The sequence below is a fragment of the Rousettus aegyptiacus genome, unplaced genomic scaffold, assembly GCF_014176215.1.
Source record: "Rousettus aegyptiacus isolate mRouAeg1 unplaced genomic scaffold, mRouAeg1.p scaffold_m13_p_10, whole genome shotgun sequence".
Taxonomy (NCBI): domain Eukaryota; kingdom Metazoa; phylum Chordata; class Mammalia; order Chiroptera; family Pteropodidae; genus Rousettus; species Rousettus aegyptiacus.
The window spans coordinates 22,049,981-22,068,001 of record NW_023416285.1 but is presented as its reverse complement, the minus strand read 5'-3'; the positions used below and the strand labels follow the sequence as shown (position 1 = coordinate 22,068,001).

Sequence of the window (18,021 nt, the reverse complement as noted above, 5' to 3'; positions counted from 1 at the left end):
AGATTAAAGAATTAGGATTGCTTAACTGCTTTTCTCGTTCCAAAATCTGTCTTTTGTCTGACTATAGGAATCAGATCTAGTCATCTGAATTCCTTACCACATCTAACTGGTTTAAATTTGATACTCCTTGCAAAGTACAGTCCTCCACCAGGATTTTATAAAAGAGCAGTGAATTTGATTAGAAGATATGCACTCGCACCCTTACTTTGCCACTTGGAAATTGTACTTAGCTGCCCTTATTCCCCGTTTCTTTGACTATGAAATAGGATATTAAATTAATGATTAAGGCAAGTGTCAAGGGAGTGTCTGGCATGTATCTGGCTCTCAGTAGAGGGCAGTCATATTGTGTCATGCCACGCAAGTCAGAACACAAATGACTTAAAAGGGGGATGCATTTTCTGAGCCTTCATCTTGTAATTAATTTTGAAGTTAAAATAAAAATTTTTATTATGGAAATTTTCAAACCAACTCAAACAGAGAGAGGATAATCTCATGAATGCTCATGAGTCATGGAGTAATTTAATCATAATGCCTACTGTTTATTGAGTATTTACGATGTACCTGGCATGCTTTGAAAGGCATGCTCCATGTATTAATGGATTTAATCCTCACAGCAGTGATGGGTAGGAACTAGTTAGCACCCCATTTTTCAGATGAAGGTCTTAAGCACAGAAGTTAAGCAACTCGTTTAGAGGTACCAGTAAGCATGTGATGGCGTTTAGAGTCCAACCCAGGCAGCCTGGCTTCTGGAGTCACAGCCTTTGCCACTCGGCTGGGTCCAGGGAAAGCAGGAAATATGGCTAGAGCCTCCTGGGGTTGGCACCTGTTGAGTGGCCATGTCCAGCGACCCCAGCAGAGCATGAACTCCGAAAAAGGAGGGAAGGGACTATTTGTTAACATTTTAAAAAATTATGTATTCATTAAAATTTTCTCGCTAGCTTTTTTAGATTTCTCATCCCCAAGAAGGAGTATGTTTGAGATATTTAACATGACTTGATTTTCCAAATAGAGAAATCCTGAAAGTTTTCCTTCTGGGCCCAAATTTCAGGTTCTGGCCTGAATCGAAAGATTTACTCTAAAATGTGGCTAATAAAGTAAGTAGGACAAGAGTGTTATGTGTCTTTTTAAGTCTAGTAGTTTTTAGAGTTGTCTTTTTTTTTTTTTTGAAAAATGCTTTTGTTTAAATTTGGATTTTTACCCAAATAATTTAAACAAGGAGTGCCTTGTTTTATTGTAGAATTGATTCAGATATTCAAATGCATAGCTACTCATTTGTTAGGTTTCTTTCTTTCTTTTTTAATTAGGTGGTTGATACTAGGAACTAGACTTAGAACGTTATCAAAACTCGGGCAGAATTTCTTTCTTTTTAAAAAAATTAGTTGTTTGTCTCCTTTTGCCCTTATACTTTTCACCCTTTCCCTTGGCCTGAGTAGTTAGATCTGACTTGCCCTCTGCCTGATTTATTTTGGCAATGCAGTTAAAATGGTTTCTTTTTTCCACAGAAAATGTGTTTTGATTTCTTCTTAGAAGAATAAGCTTTTGTTCTTCAAAGTTAAATAAATCAAATTGCTTTCAGCGCGCATATGCCCTTGCCTTGTCTTCATTATCACTGGTCTTGATTTTAAATTGTTTTGTTATTGAAACTATTCTATTAATTCTTATTTAAGTAATTTATTTTAGTGATTAAAAATTGTGCCACTAATTACCAGCGGTTTTAGGCAAGTTATTTAACCCCTCAAAATCTCAGGTTCTTCATCTTTAAAATGGAGTTGTTACTGGAGTTACGTGCCATAATGTATATGGGAAGTCCTTAAACGCAGTTCTTGGCACAGAGTTAGCAATTACTAAATATTTAGTATTATCAATAGTTTTCATTTCATTCTTGGTGGCCTTATTTATTAACACGTTCCTCAAGCATCAGCTTTGGGTTCTGTGGCTCCCTTTTGCCTTCTTAGGACAATAGAGCTTTGGTCTCTTACAGCATCTTGGAAATAGATAGTTGGCAAATCCCTTAGGAATTTGGGCCATTTTTTCTGTCTGGGTTAAGAGGGCCTTAGAAATAACCATTCCTCTCTCACTGGAGGTGGAACCAGAATTAGTTATAAGGCAGTTGGAAAGTTCTGCTGACTTGTTTCTTTCATTGTAAAGATCAGAGGATGGTTTAAATTAAGAGGTAGGAAGGACTGGGAAATATTCTGCACTCAGCTATGACACTCTGCTGGGGCGCTGTTCTGCTCTTTTTTGCCAAGATGATTTCATGGGTCATGTGCCCTCCCTCCAGAGCATCTTGGCCAATCACAAGTCAGTTTTGCTGACCTTCGGGTGTCATTTTCTCTAACATTAAGGCAATATGCTTTCTGGTGAACTCCGGGGCAGGCAGTGTGACAGAGGGTCCCTGCGGGGCTTTGCGGAAGTTACGATGCTTTATTTGTGGTCACACTTCTTTTGTTAACTCTCCAGGGAAGGAGAGGATGGTGAGAAACAGCAGGTACCACTAGTAAGTTAATATTTTTCTCTGTAGCTTGTATATGACTCAGGGGAAAATACATATATTTATTTAAAAAGCAAAACGATCTTGAATGGAAACCCCTTCATTTGATTCGCTGGTCTTAAAGGGGTGATAGTGTATAAATTTATAAAAAGAAACTGCAGCCTTGTGAGTTATGGGTGAAGAACCAGGCTCAGAGGGAGTAATTTTTCCCAGTGAGAGGGCCTGGGTGGGGAGAAATCCACACCTTGGAGCTAACGTACTTGGTGGGCTTTGAAGTTCGAGGGAGCTTTGCTTTCTCTGACAAGGGGGAAAAATCCTTGTTCAGTTTTGCTCACTGTAGTGATCATTTCGACTTCAGCCTTCGCCAGGCAGGGCGTCCTTAGTCTCCTGTGGGGACCTTCCGATGTTATTTGGCTGTTAGAACTGTGTGTTGGATCAGGTCCAGGTTCGTGAGCTATTCTCTTTCCTTACAGATAGACCGCGCTCTGAGATTTCAGAGGAGCTGTGGTTGCTAGTTCAGGTCAATTCAGGTACAATTACATCTCGTATTTACTGAGCCCCTACTATGTGCCAGGCCTTAGGGAAGCAGCACTGTGGATGGACAGACAAAGGCCACGCTCTCGTGGGGTTTCTGTTCTAGTGTTTATAGTAGACTTTCCTCTCCACGCCCTTAGCTCCCTGGTTTCAGAGTAGGGAGGCCCTAGGAGACTATATATGTCGTTCAAAGTCATGCTGGGAGTTAATCCCAGAGCCTGGACTTGGATTTCCTGATTGTTCAATCCCTTCATTGCTTCCAAGGTCTCAGATGTTAAAAGTATTTGAAATTGAATCATTTTTTAAAAATTGAAAAATAGGACACGCACACAGTAACGTAGAGCAATGTCAGCTTCACAGTGTCTACACCCCGCGTCCACCACACGCACATCTCCCAGTCCCCCTTCCCAAGAGGGACCACGTGTATCGGGATTCTCTCCCTCCTTTCAGGATTGTTCTGTGCGTTTACTTGCTTATACAACATATATATGTAAGTACACCCCCCCCCCCTTTTTTGTTGGAACTGATGACTAATATAAGTTTATAAAAAGAAATGCCTTATTTGTCCTTTGTTTTGGGGACTAGCTCCAAAACAGTTATGGACGTAATCCGAGAGTTTTGGGTGGACCTAAAAACATACTTTGCTGTCATCACTGTGATGTTCTAAATTATTTTTCCTCATCCTTGTTCTGTGCACGGAAGAGACTATAAAACATATTTGTCAGTATTCCTGGAATTTAGACAACATGGGCACTAAGGTTATTGTTTTGTTTTGTTTTGAGTTGCCAGCAAAGCAAGCTCTCTTGTCGCTGCACATATCCCCCTAGGAGGGTCCACCCCAGGGCTCCTTCCTCTCGTTGACCATCGGTTGACCCTCTGACATCTCTCTAGTGACTATGGTGGCCGTGCAGTATGGGGGTGACGGTGTGGGCATCCAGGTCAGACTGCCTGGCATAGAATCGCTGCTTTTAAAGTATTATTGTGTGGCCTCGGTACATTATTGAACCGGTAAGCCTCAGTCTTCTCCTAAGAAAATGGGAATCATTATTGATTTTTGGAACCACTGGGAAGATTGAGTTACTGAATCTAGTGTGCTTGGCATGGCAGGGCCTGGCACATGGAAGCACTCTGTAAATGTCCGCTACTGTTCTTATTAATCAGATGTTTCCTTCCTTAACGCCCTGTCCTTCGAGGTCTTAGTGCTCACTATCTGTTCATCTGCTTAGGTTTCTAGTGTTTTAAAACGTTTCTAAATTTTAAAGGGACCAGATTCTTTTTTCTAGAGAATCCTTTTAAACAAGGGACGTATATTTCTCAAAGACACAGTAGTGCCCCCCTTATCCAAAGTTTCACTTTCCACAGTTTCAGTTACCTGCCATCAACCATGGTCCAAAAAATATTGAATGGAAAATTCCGGAAATAAACCATTCACAAATTTTAAATTGCGAGTCTTTCTGAGTAGAGGGATGAAACCTCACACCGTCTGCTCTGTTCCGCCCGGAACACGAGCCATCCCTTTGTCTAGTATCTCCACGCTGCATGAGCTCCCTGTCCCCTGTCACTTAGTGGTTGTCTCCATTATCAGGTAGACTGTCGCGATATCGCACTGCGTGTGTTCGGGTAACCCTTATTTATCTCACTGTGTCTAATTTACGAATTAAACTTTATCATAGACAAATGTGTATAGGAAAATACATAATCTGTGGAAATAGGGTTTGGTCCTCCACATGGTTTCAGACACCCACTGGGGGTCTTGGAGAAGGGGAGACTGCTGATCGTATGGCTTCCGTGGGATCATAACTTAGCAATGGACTCAGGGCTTTATCTTTATCATTAGAATTGTGAGGTAAGCAATAAACTGCCTTTATTCGTTCCAGATAAATCTTTTCTGAGGTTCTACCTTTCCATCAGTCTTCTGAGGGTAGTGGGCACACATGGGATTTCGGAATTGTCTTTTCAACATCTGGAAGTTTTGTTTAACTTCCTCCAGGTTGAGTATTCACTTGTATAAGACTGTAATCACCAAATGTGCCCAAAAGAGAGCGTCGGGTTTGTTAAACACGGGGGTCCCGTGGCGATGGGGACCGAGAGTGACAGCGGGTGGCCTGATTCCCGCCCGTCCCGTCCCGTGCCGCTGGCTCTCCCTCCCTCGCCTCCGTGCCCGTCCACTCCTGGTTTCCGACTGCTGTGACCATTCGGAAGGCACCTTTGAACATGAACGTGCTGTGGTAAAGAAACCCTATTTAAAGCCCGCCTTTATCAGTACGGATACATTCACAACTGTAGAATGACGTGAGAAGAAATGTAACGGCGTGCAAGCACACCGGGACACAGCCCCAGAATCAAGGCCACAGCTTTAAAAAAAGTTAATTCCCCCTGCCCATTTGTCCCCCTGCCTTTTTTTTTTTTTTTTTTTGCTTAGTTTCTGGTATTAATAGAGGGCTTTAAGCAATAATTTGTATTTCTTACTTTTTCTCTCAAAGACACCGTGTTCGGTGTCGTTTTACAGAAGGTCAGTGCGATTGTTTGGATGATAGTAATGGTCCCAAGAGCTAATCTTTGAGCGCATACTGGCTACTTGGCCTTATCTCAAGCACTTACATATGTCATCTAATGTCAAACCCCTAATAATCCTACGAGGAAGTGCTACAGAGGGCCATGCTTCAACAGCTAGTCATAGGGGTCTGAATTTAAAAACAGGCCTCTGACTCCAGACCCCCCCTCCCTCCCCCCCCCCCATTCCTAGCCCAGCCCTGAGTCTGGCACTCCTGCTCCTTAAAGTCGGTCAAATTTGTGCAAATAACTCTACAGAGGAAGTTCTATATTGGAATGAAAACTCTTGCTGTGACGAAACGTTATATTCCCAGCCTGACATCCCTCACCCTTGGCCTTGTTTTCCTTGATGCAAAAAGGTCTAGGTCTAAGGGAGCAGATGATAACAAGAGGAGATATAAAAATAGTTGAATACCTATTTTCTAGATAATGGCCTAGTTTGAAGTTTTACTCGAAAAATTCTCTCGTTATATTTTACTCTTTTCTTAGGACCATTTTTTTTTTTTTTAAATTCCTTCACCTCTGGCCTTTCTACTTTTTTCCCTGCTAGCTTCTTCTATATTAACTGACTCTCAATTGAAAGTATTCCCAGACTTGACCATGTTCACTTTTACAGTTCAAATCCGTAGTCTAGCCATGCCAGGCTGTAGCGGTGCAGTATAGGGAATGACTCATTTCATTTATAATTAATAACTTGATCTGTGCTGCTTTGGGAGACAATGTTTTATTTCCTTTTTAACTAAGGGTCCTTTACCCAACCTTTTTAGTTTGGTAAACCTCTCTCTCTCATAACCACTATGAATATTATAAATTACAGAGTGACAGTAAGGGTAATATGTATAATATTAGATTACATATCTTGAAGGATGAGCTACAAAATAAGTACAGAGTAATACTTAGGACATCTCTCTCAACTTTTTGCTATTTCTCCGTATTTATTTAAGTTAGTTTCATCTCCGTTTTTGGTTAGCATTTATAGGCAAATGCACTTGTGACAGATAAGAGAATGTTTTCTTCTTTAACCTGGTGTAGGTTAGCCTGCTTCTTGTGTATGTTTCAACATATACAGGCAGCTCTGGAATTTTAGTCCTGTCTTGGGTTATCTCAGCCTTCGAAACAGGAAAGTAAAAGAGTATCTAACTGTCGGTCACTTAGACAAGACTTGTAAAAAAATCAAAACAAAAACAGTTTTAGAAAAGAGAGAACTGTTAATACCGTGCACGGCCCTTGAGGTACAACGAAGACCCAAGATCGGACATTTCGTCATGGTGCTCTTACTCGTCCAGTGAGATCCTGGCCAAGGTGCCCTGTGTGCTCAAGGGAGACCCATAGTTAACTCTGTTTGGTGTGGCTTGGGAAAAACACCGTACCTGATACTACATATAAGATTCCTTGTGGCTGAGCATGTTCACTTGGCAGAATGTGGCTGAGGAGTTAGAGAACATGGTCCCAAGAGGTGATACATGACTCACAGAGAGAATGTCCACCCTTAGTCCGCTGTGGTTCTCAAATTCTATTCTTTCTTCATTTATAAAACTTTGATAATGAAGTCCTTCTGAAATTATGGCACTTAAATTTCTTTAGATTGCATTCTAGAAGAAACAGGTAATGGGGGAAGAATGTTGTAGGATGGAGTTGGACTGGGTAAGGACAGATTATAATTTCTCTGTGTTTTTAAATATTCAGGCAGATTAATATGAGATATGTTTACCTTCTATAAAACTTTACCTTTTTTGATTTCTCTTTCAGGAACAACTTTATCTGAAGAGTTCTAAAAGACTGAAAACTTACGCGATACGAAGTTGCCTGGGGAATATTTTTTATCTTTTATACAATTTCTCTTGTGGAGTTTGGGATAAAAGCTAAAAGGGAATATTGTTGCTATGCAGGATACAGAATTCAGTTGGCTCTGAAAGAAGTTTTGGTTTTAAAAAGTCTGTTGAAAATTTATTACATTTCCAGGGAAGAAAAGAGATAATGTTTTATCTTCCCCACTACTTTCGGCCACTACGCCTGCCCACCCGCCAGCCCTGGCCTTAACGTACTCACTACCGTTTTTCCAGTGTGATCACTGTGTTCAGTGGAACTGTCCATGTATAGTCTGTGCTGATGCTGTCGGGAGGTGTGTGTGCGCGCGTGTGCACACTGCTTCTGCTCTCCCAAACCCCTACTTCTATTTTACTACTGGTTGTAAGAAGATCCTCTTACAGTTTAACTGTTACAAAAGATAAAGAGAACTCTTCCGTGGTGAAAGGCCCTTGAAGATAACCTAGTCTGGCCCCGAAAAACTGATCCCCCAGGAGATCACGGAGCCAGGTGGAACCAGCAGGCAGGTTTTGGATTCCGAGACCAAAAATTCAGCGTCGGCGTCTGCTGCCACCATGCCACTATTAGGTCACTTATAAAATTGCGTTTTTAATTTTTTTTTTTATTTTAACTTGAGCTAGGCAGTTCTTTAGTCCATTGAATAAAGGGGGAAATGATTTAAAGTCATAAAAACAAAGAAAATCCTTGTTTTGACAACTCCAAGGTCAAAACAAAACAAAAACTCTCTACTCCAGTGCACGATGAGCCTGGCACCTTCTCCAGTGGGTTTTCCTTGGTACATTTGTTGTTTTCCATCTTCTAACTAATGCTTGTTACTTAAAAGTTTCTTGGTGGTTATTTACCCTTTGGGCTTGGAAAACTCTGCCTTTTTTTTCCTTTTCTTTTTTTTGAACCCTTACACTTTATGAAACACCTGAAAGAATGTCGAGGCAAAGATCATAGTACATTTATGGTCCATCTGGGCCAAGGGGTGGAGGGTCCACTTACAGGGCATCTCTGAGACTCCCGTCCTGGTCAGTGTTGCTGTGGTGCCCTGAGCACTTCTTTTATTTCAGAGAGAAAGGGCAGATTTCTCATTTGACTCTCAAAAGATGATTTCCATTAAAATGTACTTTAAAGTATTTACTGTAAATATACTCATTCTGTTCTGTTTCTGGCATCAAACTAAAAGTTTCTAACCTTTTGAATGAATGTAGGTTTAATTTCATGTGAATTTTCCCCTACAACTAATTAAAAGATACACACACACGTACACAGTGGATTGAAGAATAGAGGAAGTCAGTATGGAAATAAATTTCACCGAGATCCAGAAAGTAGCAATAATAGGAATTCTGGAGATGTATATTAGTGTAAATAATATATATGTATATATACATATATATATATACATATGTATATATATGTATATATATAGATATATGGTCTAGACCAAAAGTTTTAGTTTAAAAAAAATCATATTTTTTGTTCATTTAAAAGCTATGCCCTCAAAATAGGGATAAAACTCTTCAGCTTTAATTATTTTTAAATGTTCTTCAGGTCAGAGCACTTTTAAAAATAGCAATACAATAGGCAAGAGATACTCAAAAATATTTAAAATTGTATTTATACCAAGAGTACATTTTAAATGTTTTCTACTACTTGAGCAGTTTTTGTCTGGCTAGCTTCCAAATATGCCAAAAATTAAGCATTCAATATTTTCAACACATAAGCTTTTTACTGGTTTCTGTTATTTAATAAGAATTCTTAAGTGTTCCCAAAGCGACTGATGTTTACAGGCCTCGTGTTTTTCCTCCTTCTTTAGAAGGATTGGGGATCCACAACGGACTTACGCTATAAAACACTAACGATGGAGTAACTTCTGGTGTAATAAATGAGTTGGCTACCACCTTGATGTAAAAATTCGTAAAGGAAATTTTTCACCCTTTTGAGTGTCAAGTGTGTTTTTAACTGTCTGGTTTGTACTTTTATGACTTTTGTACTACCAAAGCAGAGTTAAAAATAAAAACGTTAAACACAGCGTGTTGTTTTTGAATGGTCCAGTTGTTGGCGCCTCGTGCACTGACAGTATAATATGGTAGTGTAATTTACGGAGCTTAATATTACAGCGCCTAACTTCTTAGGGCGGAATTGTGCAGTGATCATTTGGCTGACTTTCCTTGTTGGATTCCCACCCCCCCACCCCCCTAGAGTAACACCATTTCCCACCCTCCAGCTCCCAGAATGATTTTTTTAAATCCATAGATAATTTTGTGTGTATAGAAAAGTTGCAACAGCAGCACAGAGAATTTTTGTTTCATCTCCTTCACCCCATTGCCCCTTATGTTAACATCTTACGTAACCACAGAACAATGACCAAAACTAGAAAATTAACATGGTATGTTATTACTAATTAAGCCACAGTTCGATCCCGATCTCACTAATCGTCCCACTAATGTCCTTTTCCTGTTCCAGGATCCCCTGGTGCACTTAGTACGTTGGCCCCCTTAGTCTCTTCCGGTCCGTGGCTGCCCTTCAGTTTTTTCTTGTGCTTCATGATATTGACACTTTGTCGTTTACTGGTCAGTTATTTTGTAAAACGCCCTTCAACTGAGGTTTGCCAGCTGGGTCTGATCATATTAAGTTTGGCATTATGGAAACGATCTGTAGAGAGGGTGCGCCTTCCCCATTGCATCAAATCAGGGGACTCTGGTGTCAATATGTATTATTAGTGATGGCAGCCTTGAACGCTGGGTCAAGGTTCTTTTGGGTAAAGTCACTCTTTTCCTTTTATAATTAAGTATTTGGGGTGGGATTCCTTGAGATGAGGCAAATATTTGATTTCTACTTAAACTTCCACCCACTAATTTTACCACCTGTTAGTTTATTAGTGCTCCCATGACAAATTACCACAAATTGGGTGGCCTACAACAACAGAAATTGTTCTACAGTTCAGGAGGCCAGACCTGAAATCCGGATGTCCGCAGGCTTGGTTCCTTCTGAAGTACCCGAGGGAGAGGCTGTCCCATGCTTCCCTCCCAGCTTCTGGTGGTCGCTGGCAATCCGCGGTGTTCCTTGCTTCGTGGTCATGTCACGCCAGTCTCTGCCTCTGTCTTCACATGGACTTCCCTGTGCGTGGCCTCTGCTCCTCTTCTCACGAGGACACCAGTCGGTGGATTTGGAGCATGCTGTATTGTAGCATAACTTCATCTAACCTTGATTACATTCGCAGAGACCCTAATTCCAAATAAGATTGCGGGCACAGGGACCCAGAGTCGGGACTTCCACATACCTTTTTAGGGGGGCACAGCGCACTACACCATTTGTCGGTAGATGTTTCCTGAAGCTGTTTTTACTGTGGTACCAGCCCTGGTTGGTGCCCGTGTCCTTTCAATATGGCTCCACTTTCTCTATTTCTCCCACCCTTCTTTTATTCCTTCCTTCCTCCATTTTCCCCTTCCTCCTTTCTTCCCTTCCTCTCTTCCATTCCCTCTTTTGCTCTTATTTTCTCAGACCACCAGATATTCTGGGCTCATCTCATCTTGTATTTTCCTTGCCTCGGCCCTGGAATCAACCGCTAATCGAGGAGCCCTGGTTCCTTTCATTGGAAGATGGTGTTTAGAAATAAAGATCAGGGTACTAGGTATGCTCATTGGCGCCAGGGCCTCGCTGCTTCCAGGCCCCTCATAGGTGTAAGCACACACATGCACACACACACTCATACACACATACACTACTAAGTAGTGTGCTTACACACATTTTCACTTATTCTGTATCTATCTTTAAACAGAAGCATGAGTCCAGACCGATAGCTCTGACTCCCAACTAGCTCCACGGGGCTCTGCTAACCTTCTCAATTTCCTTATTTGTAACTTTTTTCTCCTATGGTGAAGAAACATGGCTCTTGTTATCTATAATTTTTTTATGTATTTGTTCAACCGTAGCATACATATAAAGTAGTTGAAATAGATACCCTTGGGAGAAACAAATTTACCAACTAGTGTTTTATTCAGTTCTTTTAGTTTTTAGCCTTCGAGTAAAACCTGTCAAAGCCCTTTTTGCCCAAGTTATTTAGGTCAGCTGTTTTGTTCCCCACCCCTTCGGCGTGGTTATGTGATTCAGTTTTAACACAGTCATTTGTCATCATCCGCATTCCATCCTCATATCCTGGTTAAAAATTTTTAAATTTACATACAGCAAACTTCACCCTTTGTGGTGCCTCGTTGCACTTTGCCTTTGAATTTCCTTTTTGCCTTGAAAATAAGATGATCAATAACGGCTAATGCTAAGGAAGTGGAAGAGCTGATTTTATAATTTTTAGTTCATGAAAATGAAGAAACCCAGAATGATTGCACAAGGGAGAATGTTAGAAATTATCTCAACCCCCAAGTTTGTAGTCAAAAGGAGTCTCTGAGGGTGACAGGTTTTATTCTTAATGAATCAACCTTGTGACATCTCTAGTACCAGCGTCATGCAGGATGGGTGGGGCCGAGTCACTGCTTTGCTTTGGTATCTTTCTCAGCTTGTTAGGGAAGCATGAGCCATTGGACCACCTGCTGTGGTCGTGCAGCACCTGCAGCCATTCGGTTCTCCACGGAGACAGAACACCAGGCTTGCAGCACTGGCCTGAAGGGTTAGTTCAGCTCCTGCATTTCCTTCCCAAATCTGACATCTGAGATCTTTCTTCTCCTCCCACTGAGGACAGTGGAAGATGGGAGCTGGAAAGTGAGGTCTCATGCTTCAGCTCTGTTTCGGGAAGGCTTGGTTGTAGTCAAAGGGGACTGCGTTTTACACCTGAGGTCTTGGCCGCTTCTTGGAGCCTCTGGTCCTTTTGTCTGCGGGGCAGGTTGGTTCTACCCAGGGCTTCCTTTGTTGATTCTTCACCTTTCCAAGGCGTCTTCGGAACTGTTCTTAGATTTCCCTGGGGGTCCTTCATTGTAGCTCCAAATGCCTGATGCTTAACGATTTGTTTCTTGCACTCTGTGTCGTTCCAGTAGGTGTCGCTGTCCACGCGATTCAGCTGGTTTCCAGACGTGCAGTAGTCCGCCTCCCAGAGCTGGCACTTACTCCCTCTGCTGGCAGAATGAGGGAACTGCACGGAACACGGCTTGGCCATTTGCTGTGGTGCTCTATCTAATTTCAGAACCTGGCGCTCAGAAAGTGATCATGATTGTTTGTTGAGTGAATAACTAAACAAAAGTCCACCTTTAAAAACAAAAGAATATTATAAGTTATTTTATGGGAGTAAAGATTTAAGTTTGGGTTCTTCCTAACCCATTTTCTGACCCTGGCAGTTTTTAATTTTTTTCTCATCAGGAACCCCAGTTTCTTAACTGGGAGCTTGCGACCCTGCAGGCGTTACCAGGGATGCCAGTAGAAACGACTGAGCTCCATTTTGGAGGAAACCCCATGCCCTGAATCCTGTCATAGGAGTGATGTGACTATGAGAAGCAGTATGGTCCTTAAGCGGCAGCCCAGCCTTTGCTTTTAAGTCTGAATACTGGCTGCCACTCACTGCTGTGCGATATTAGGAAAATTCCTCTATCTTTCTGAACTACAATATCCTTATCTCAAAGAGGACCTATCTCACCGGGTTTTTAAGGGTTAGAAAAGTTATCTGCCTGCTATGTTCTGCATGGCCACCTGTCTGAGGGCACCGCCATTGTCAACAGCCATTCTTGGTAACTTGGTACAGGGTCTGCGTGCCCCACCATAGCTGATCAAGATGGCCTGTGAAGTAGCCCTGCACACATAACTTTGTCCAGGGGTTGAGTCGAGCCAGTAATTTCTTGGTTGGAAGCCGAACCATGGTTAGAGTTCAAAGCTTCATGGAAGAGCCGTGGAGTGGAGGAAGGTCAGGGTGTTGAGGAGGCAGAGGCAGAGGGGTAGAAAAAGGACCTGAGAATGAAGAGGCAGTGCGTGCAGGGGACAGCTGAGAGTCCGTCAGCTCAGCACCTCTCCCTTCTGGATATGATGTCTACCTCCTTTAGAGATCTCCTCCAACATCTCAGAACCCAGCCACGTGCCTTGCTCCCCTGACTGCAGCTGGACACGACTGAGGTGGCATATTACCCACCTGTGACCTTGCCCATTGGAGCCCCTACCTGGGATGTTTGCCAGCTGGAGCTGGAGAAAGTGGTTTATTTCTCTGGTGGCTAACGCGACAGGCTCAGGGGCTGGTGGGGGCCATGTTTCCTGCCACATGGAGGAAGCCGTTTGAAGAAAGGAAGGGAGGGAAGAGAGGCAGTCCTGGTTGCTTTCACGCCCCAGGCTCCCTGTGGCCCAGCTGCCCTTTCTGGTTTCATGAACATTCCAAGGACATTCTTCTTTTGTCCCACCTAGTTTGGGTTGAGTTTCTATCACGTGAAGCAACAACAACAAAACCCCATGACTAATGCAGTGATCGCAGGAAAGAAGATACACGAGGAGTTACAGAGCCGCATGGGTAGTCACACCCTGGCATCAGTCTGATGGCTGAGATCACCGCAGCTGCCTTGGATCTATAGCCAGGGGGCCCAGCCATGGCGGGGCTTCTGTTCTGAAACGCTCTTGCATGCCTTCTCCCCTTCATTGCCTCAGTTAACCTCCCTTCCATCATCTTTCCTTAATTTGCCACAAGGCTCATGCTTATAGCTCCCAGGAGGGCACAGCTTTGACATTCAGGTGCTATTGGCCATCTATGACCTTAAATTCTTTGAAGCTCAGTCTTCAGACTACAGAGTCAAGATAATATGTGCCTCTTAGGGTGGGAGTGAGGATTGCATGAACTTGGGCATATAATGCGCTTAGCATAGAACTGGGTACTGTCAGTGCTCATTCAGTGTGCTGCCTCAGAGCTGCCAAGTTCAGACTGTCTTTTGTAAAAGAAATGATAGAATGATGGGAGTTTGGCCATCTGAGAGTCAGTGTTTGATGTTTCTGCTACATTCATATTGCTTAACATTAGAAGATGGACCTGGGGTAGGGGCGGGGGCAACAGGTACAAGAGGGAACTGTAACATCTCCTGAGCCCGAGATTCTTCTGCCACCAGGTCACATACCTTAAGTGAGACAATGATCTGACTGTCCTGATGTTGAATGGACCCAAATCTACAAGGCCAGGGGCAAATTCTTTGTTTATTCAGGCTGTCATTCTGTCTTATTTATCACTCTTACGATAAGACATGAACTTAGTATAGTCATCTCAGTGGGTTTAAAAAGAACTTGATTATTTTTTATCTGCAAGTTAATCTAGCTCAGAATAAAATGCTCTTAGAATTGTAACATTATACCCACATTGCAAAATTTATGGGCTTATTATGAATAAATATCTTAATGCTGATCAACTCAAAATACCAAATGAAACCGCCCCTCTAAAATAACCAATCCAATCAGCCGAACCTAAGGTTTTGGTCTTGCATTACAAATGCATTTCATTTTATAACAGCTTATTTGGAGGAAAAAAAATAGACCACATATTCACTTTAAATACAGTATGACTTAAAATTGTAACTAAATATAAATGACTGTGTGTCTTATGAAGGTTACATGATAATATATTAAATTTGAATACTCCCAAGATGCATTTTTGTTTTGAGATGATTGTTAATGTAGGTAGAAAAGGACTTCCGTAGTTTAGAAACTGTTTAATGTTAGAAGTGGTTCAGAGAGCTTTTGGTGGTCATAGCAATCAAAATTTGGTTATTAAAAAAAGTATTGGATGCTACTCATAAATAGTGGTCCAATGTGAAATGATTTTTACTGATCACACCTCACATTTATTATTTACCTCATACTGGATATGTGCTAACCACGTTATACTCTGTATCGATATGTTTCGCTATAGCCCATTGCGGGGTGTAGCTGTCACTTCTGCTTTACAGGTGACAAAACTGAAGAAAAGCATGGATGGCCCACGGGTCCAACTTTTGTAGGATAATAAACTCGTGGTCCTATGATCCTTATGAAAACACAAGTACCATTAATAGTAGACAGTGTCCGAGATTTACAGGCCTTGACTGAAATTCTTCAATTCTTTCTTAAAATCTTCCTCGGAACCAGTCTTTCCCGGTTGCCAATATGTGTAACTTCACTTCTCCAAAACGGAATTGTACTTACCTTCAGCGCTTTTTTCTAAAGTTCTCTCACCTTTCAGACCTCAGAATTCACTTTATTGTTGTGATTGTTGAGTTCCCCGAAATAACAGAAGCCGAAACTTTTCTCTTCTTAGATATGTCACATTTTGGTTCAGCCCTTTTTTGTCTGATGGCAATGTGTCTGTCTCCACGGAGAAGCTGTGGTATGTTTTCCTTCAAAGGAACACCCTGTTGTTCAGTCTGGACTCAGCTGAGATTCTGCCACTGGCTGGTTGTGGGAGCGTGAATGATATACACAGCTTTTTGAGCCTCCACTTCCCCATTTGTGAGTTGGGGTGATCATATCATAACTTATAGGGTCACGGTAGACTTGAGATGATGCATTATACTAAATGCTTAACAAGTGTCAGTTTTTTTTTTTTTTTTAAAAAGTTAAGCCACATTTGCACTATTAAGCACCAAAAACTATAATTGGTAGGCCCCAGAAATTGTTACTGAATAAGAATTATATATCAATAATTGTACTATTTGGCAAATTATCTTGAAGTGGTGTCTTTGCAAATGTTTTTCTTGTTATAAATTTTTTTCCCTATAAACTGTTAATAGTTCTAGGTTTGCCTCCTGTCTAATGGCTTATGTCATGAAAATCTTAGAGCCCGTGATCTCATGGCTTCATAAATGATTAATTTAAAACTTCTGATTCTTTTCTAAGAATCAACATTTAAGACAGGGAGAGCATGTTCATTAATGAGAAGAGGCCATCGACTCTCTTGACCTATGAAATCTTCCTTGGCTTATATACGTATCAAGGTTTACATGCACTATTCTCCATAGATTTAAAACTATTTTGAAGAAGGAAAAGGATTAAAAAAAAATTTTTTTTATCCTGAAAATAATACTTTTGGGATTTCTTTAAAGGTTGGTAACTGATGTCAAAAGAAATTTTTATGGCTTTGCTTTTTAAAATAGCAAAATCCAGACTAAACAAATATTCTAATCAGCCCATCCATCATCTGTCTCACTAATATTAGTTTGGAATGTATAGTTTTTATGAGGGAGGTAAGTACAATTCTTTGTCTGCCTTCTTATCTCTTGATCATATTTTGCTCTAGTTTTATATTAACTATTCCAAAAATGCTTAAGAGCAGAAAATATAAAATTCTCCTAAAAGTCAAGTTCAAAGGGTGAAGTGAGGATGAACAGTAGATGAGTGCTATTAGTGTGTGTTTCCACATTTGCCCATATTCTAAGTGTATAACTCACATTTGCTCATATTCTAAGTGTATAACTCACATCCGTATGTGTTTTGCACATGCTGTCAAAAAAAGTTAGTCCAGTATTTGTCTATCTATAATGTGCTTTTACAGATAGTTCATTTTAGCTTCTAAATTAGTAGTTTTCAAAGTAGGTATCACATAACCCAGGCATGTGGAGAGAAAATATAAAAAACTCTAATATTTAATTGTTAACTCATCTTTATATTGTTCTGTTATATTACTCTATATTACATATTAATACAAGAAGACGGTAAATGTATTTGCAAACATACTTCTATGAGGGATAAGAGGGCAAAACTTTTCATTGATAACTGGTGCAAGGTCAAAAAGATGAGGCGATTCCTGCTAGTCTACGTGTCTCTCCACGTGTGCCTGGAGGGTCACTCACATCACCTCTGCGGCTGCCGGCAGCCTGCCCAAGACCTACTGACTTCAAATCTCTGAGAAGTGAGGCCCAGAGGACTGCTTTAAAAAAAAAAAAAAAAAAAAGGTAAAAAAGCACCTTGAAATTTAAGAACATCTGATTTCAACTTTGGGAGGAAGGAATGACCCTCATTTTACAGATGAAGAAACTGAGGCTTGGAAAAAGTCAGGAACTTAAACCCAAGGTCGTACTGTCAGCAAGAGACACAGGGTAATTCCACCCTGGGTTTGCGGGAATGAAAGAGGCGCATGTGCGAGGTGCCAGGCGCGGGCACCGGAGGCCACGGCGCAGGGCCGCAGGTGTCACGATACGAGCCATCCTCATGTGCTTTTCCCACCATTAGGAGCTAAGAGAAAAGCGACGTCTGAGTCTCGCTGCATAGATATGCATCTTTTCTTTCATTCTCTCTGAGGATTTTAAAGATTGAGTTTAAGATGACTGAAGAATGTGGTCAGCCAAGAGTCCCACTGCTTGGCCTCAAACATCGGTTTTCTTAAGTTTCTTGGTCTCCATTTGGGATTAAGGCCCTCAAGGTAATGTGGTCTGATGAGAGACCAAACCTTCACCGGCTGCTCAAATTCTGCTTTGTCCACAGACCCCCCCCCCCCCCCCGAAAACCTCGCTGTTTAAACGGAGCGGGGCAGTCTGAGAGTGGAGACCAGGAATAATAAATGTAACCTCTTGTGTCTCAAGTTCATATAGACATGTGCTCTTGCAGCCTGCATTTATGCCTTTATGACAATATACACAATTTCATAATTAGCATTCAGAATCTTAGTTGCATGACGTTTCCTCAACTGTCCTGTGAAGAACCTTTCTCTTTCACTCAAGAAATAACGTGTTGAGTTCCCACCTTGTGCCACA

General features: G+C 41.4%; 1 protein-coding gene across 1 annotated transcript in view; it reads left to right on the top strand.

Moving 5' to 3' along the window:
- The window catches only part of RELL1 (RELT like 1), a 50,726-nt gene extending 41,305 nt beyond the window's left edge, over positions 1-9,421 (top strand). The window contains exon 7 of the mRNA XM_016140719.2: positions 7,328-9,421. The gene's annotated coding sequence lies outside the window, so the exon portion shown is untranslated. The remainder of the gene's footprint in view (positions 1-7,327) is intronic.
- Positions 9,422-18,021: the final 8,600 nt, after the last annotated feature.